Source organism: Tupaia chinensis, unplaced genomic scaffold (genome assembly GCF_000334495.1).
Source record: "Tupaia chinensis unplaced genomic scaffold, TupChi_1.0 Scaffold000146_1, whole genome shotgun sequence".
NCBI lineage: Eukaryota > Metazoa > Chordata > Mammalia > Scandentia > Tupaiidae > Tupaia > Tupaia belangeri.
The window spans coordinates 13,822,697-13,827,078 of NW_006159616.1; positions in this window are offsets into that span (position 1 = coordinate 13,822,697).

The window sequence follows — 4,382 nt, forward strand, 5'->3', positions numbered from 1 at the left end:
TAGGTATATGAAATAATAGGAAATGAGGATCAAGAAATAAAAGTAACTGGTAGTATCTAATGTGGGGGGAAAGCCTACAATTTTGTTACACCTGTCTTTTCCATTTCTTGAGGTGAGGAAAATTGCTTTTTCTAATAGTTCTTTTTAATAATATAAATTGTGCTAAGGGGATCCCTTAATAGCCCGAGACAGTCCTATTGAAAGAATGTTATTGGGTTGGTTGGAGTCCGCGTGTTAATACCACAGTAGTCCGTCTCAGCAGGGTGTCATTAGCCATAGAAATGGAGGCAAATTAAAACTAGTGCCTTTATCTTTTCCAGACACTGCAGCCCCTTTAGCATGCTGCTTCCATGTGTCTCCTATTAGGAAAAGAAATGAAATGGAAATTGCCTGCTCAAAGTTGCTGTAAAAAGTCCGAAGTGTCACCTGTATGCTGGCTTGAGAACTCCCTGCCTGCTCCCCTCTGTGAGCCTCTCTTCAAGTCTCTCTTCTCTTTCCTAAAAAGCTTTTCTGCTTATTAGTGAAATTAGTGTCCCTTTCTATTCTGTCTGTACTTAGCCACCAATTAATAAGATGAGCAGAAATGCCCCCCTGCTGAGCACTGAGCTGGGGGCATGAAAGACGCTGACACTACTTCCTAAGGCAAGCTGTGTAAGAACCTTTTTAATCTCCCAGGAGAGGCCTCAATGGGTCTGGTCTGCCCCCTGGAGCCTGTAGCTATTTCAGTCTAACTACTCATTAAAGTCAATCTAAGATATTGCTAAAGCCTTTGGATTGTTAAAGTGAATTGCCTCCACTTGAATTCAACTAAAAATAGTTCATGTCCACTGCCCAGGGCTACTCCCAAGTTACATGAACTTCCCATGCAGCCTTACATTCCAGCAAAATACTGATCACCCCAGCAAAAATATTGATGTCCCCAGCAAACTTAGCTTCTTTCTTTCTTTTTTTTTTTTTTTTAAGATTTTTGCCATGGAGCACATGTGCCTTCTCCTCCACTCCATTCTCCTAGAATTTTGGGTGTGCGCACACCTGCCCAGTGTGTTTTTCAAGCCGCTGGGTCTGGGACTTGAAACACGCACTTGGTCTTGTGAGATCCAGCACCTTAATTAACCACCATGCCATCAGCTGGACAGAGGGGGAGAGAGAGAGAGAGTGAGAAAGCAAGCTGCCAGGTCCAGGACTCAAACTTAACCACCACACCACCTGCAGGCCCCACCTTATTTTTTTTTTAAGAATTGTTTTATTTAACTTGATTTTTTATTAGTTTTAATTTGACCAGAGAGGGGCAAAGTGAGAGAGAAAGAAGGAAAGGGAGAAAGCAAGCCACCAGGTCTGGGACTCAAACCATGGTCAGCCATGTAGGAGTCTAGTGCCCTTAACCACTACGCCACCAGCCAGCCCCCGGCCCCATCTACTTAAATCCACATCTGATGATGTCACATCCTATTTAAACCCTTTAATAATTCTCAGTACTTTTAAAATAAACACCAAATATTTGGCATGACCTATACAGTCTAGTATGATGGGAGCTTGTCTCTTTGGCTAATCTCATCGGGACATCTTTCCCCATCACTCTGCATTCCAGCCCCTCAGCCTTCTCTCTCAGTTGTTTCATCTCACCATCATTCTCTAGCCTCCTCATGACCCTTTCACTTCTTTCCTTTTATAAGGAAGAAGGGGAGAGAAAAGAGGGAAGGGACAGAGAGACAGTTCTGTATTTTTGACAAGGTCTTGCTGTGTCATGATCCTCCTGTTTTAGGCTCCCATTAGCTAGGATTACGGACACTTGCAACCACACTCCGCGTATTCAGATTGACCTGGAAACCGAACCCATGCCTCCCACTGCAACTGCTAGCCTTCCATCACAGGTAGGCCAGCTTCCGTGGGACCTTTCTATGGGCTGCTCTGTTCTCCCCACTCTGCTTAGTGAACTCTGACTTACACCTCAAGTGCAAGCTTAAATGTTACTTTTTCAAGGAAGCTCTTCTTAGTCATAATACAAGGCTAGATTTCCAATTACAAGGTCCCTCAGCCCCTCCTAGTTCAGCCTTCAGCACTTAAGTAGTTGCAATTAATTATTCAATTCCATAATTCATCTACCTTGCAAAACTCATGGATGTCTGTCTCTCCTACCTGGAAAGCAAGAACAATATGTGTCTATGTGTCTGGTGTGCTGCTTTATCCCCTGCCTAGCTCAGTGCCATGCACCAGGGAAGTACTCAGGGTTCCTTGAATGGGTGGCTAAAGAGACTAGGTATACGTTAATAGACATCAGGGGATACACATGAGGTTGGTAAAGATAAGAATCTTCCTAGAGGGGCTGGCTGGTGGCAACGGGGTTGTGATGGATGGACTCCCACATGGCTGACTACGGTTTGAGTCCCGGACTTGGCAGCTTGTTTTCTCACTTCTCTCTCTCAGTCAACTTCAAAAAAATAAAACAATGGCAATGAATAAAATTAAATAAAATAATTCTTTAAAAAAAAAAAAGAATCTTCCTAGAAGGTCTTGCAGGAACTTAGTGTAAGGTAGGGTGAACATTGAAGCTAGAAAAAGACACCCACAAAGGAAACATCATCTCTTGTTAGGCAGCTAGGTTAGTTATAATAATGATGAATGTTAGATTTCTAAATGTTACTGAATTAGAAATGAAATCTGTGATAAAAAGAGGATGTCTGGGCCCAGTAGATGGTGTAGTGGTTAAGGCACTGGACTCCCACATAGTCAACTGCAGTTCAAATCCTAACCCAGTGGTTTGAAATTCATGCCTTGCATGTGAGTGTGCATGCCCAAAATCCCAAAAGGAGAATGGAGAAGATACTGTGGTGTAGCCATCCCCCTTCCCCTGAGGGATGATTTCTCACTTTCTGTCTCTCTCTGTCTCTCTGACGAGCACAAACTCCCTATAGCAAAAATTTATTTTAAAAAAGAAAAAAAGAAGATGCCCTTAATTGCCACATGGTTGGCAATGTAGGAAATCTGGGGAGCCAGCAGGTGGCATAGTGGTCACAGCGCTGGACTCCCACATGGTCAACCATAGTTTGAGTACCAGACTCGGTGTCTTCAAACTCATGCAGGGTGTGTGTGCACCCAAAATCCCAAGAGGAGAATGGAGAAGAGATTGTGGCATGGCCATTCCCCCTGGGGGTGATTTCTCACTTTTCCTCTCTCTCTGTGTCTCAGGCATGTGCACATACCATATATCAAAAATCTCTCTAAAAAAACTTTAAAAAATATAATGAAACTGGATTGGGATAGAATTACCAATGAATTTTAGACAAGTAACAATAGTCCTTTTTTTAATATTTAGTTTATTTAATTTTATTTTATTTATTCATTCATTTTTTAATTTGACCCGAGAGAGAGAGTCAGAGAGAGAGAGAGAGAGGAAGTGAGAAAGCAAGCTACCAGGTCCAGGACTGGGAGTGTCCAGCACCTTAACCACCATGCCACCTGCTGGTCCCAAGTAACAATAGTCTTTTGAAAGTAAGCAGACTGGCAGGTAGCCTGGTGATTAAGGTGCTGGACTCCCATGTGGACCACTGTGGTTTGAGTCCTGGACCTGTGACTTGCTTTCTCACTGTCTCTCTCTCTAGTGAGTGTGTGTGCCCCATAACAAAAAGAAAAAATGATGGTGATAAATAAAATTAAATAAATAACTTTATTTATTTGGAGAGGTTTTTGCTATGGGGTGTGTGCGCTTGCCAGAAAGAGAGAGACAGAGAGATAGAAAGAAAGAAATCACCCTCCCAGGGGGGATGGCCACGCCATAATCCCCTCTCCCTCAGTCTCCTCTCAGGATCTTGGGCACGCACACACATGCACCTGGCGTGAGTTTAAGCCACCAGGTCCAGGACTCAAACTGTGATCGACTACATGGGAGTCCAGCAACATAGCCATTATGCCAACTGCTGGTCCCTGTTTGTTTGTTTGTTTACTTAGAGAGGTTTTTGCTATTGGGAGTGTGTGCTTACCAGAAAGAGAGACAGAGAAACAGAAAGTGAGAAATCACCCCCCGGGGGGGGTGGCCATGCCGAAATCCCTTCTCCCTCATTTTCCTCTTGGGATCTTGGGCATGCATGCACAGGTGCCTGGCATGAGTTTAAGCCACTGGATCTGGGACTTGAACCACAGTCGACTACATGGGAGTCCAGCGATGTAGCTATTATGCCATCTGCTAGCCCCATAAATAATTCTTTAAAAAAAAAAGAATTTGAAAATATGATTAAAAGCATGCCCTTTTATGGGAACCAGCAGTTAGCGTAATGGCTATGTTGCTGGACTCCCATGTAGTCGACCGCAGTTCGCGTCCCGGACCCAGTAGCTTAAAACTCATGCCGGGCACGTGTGCGTGCGTGCCCAAGATCCCGAGAGGAGAA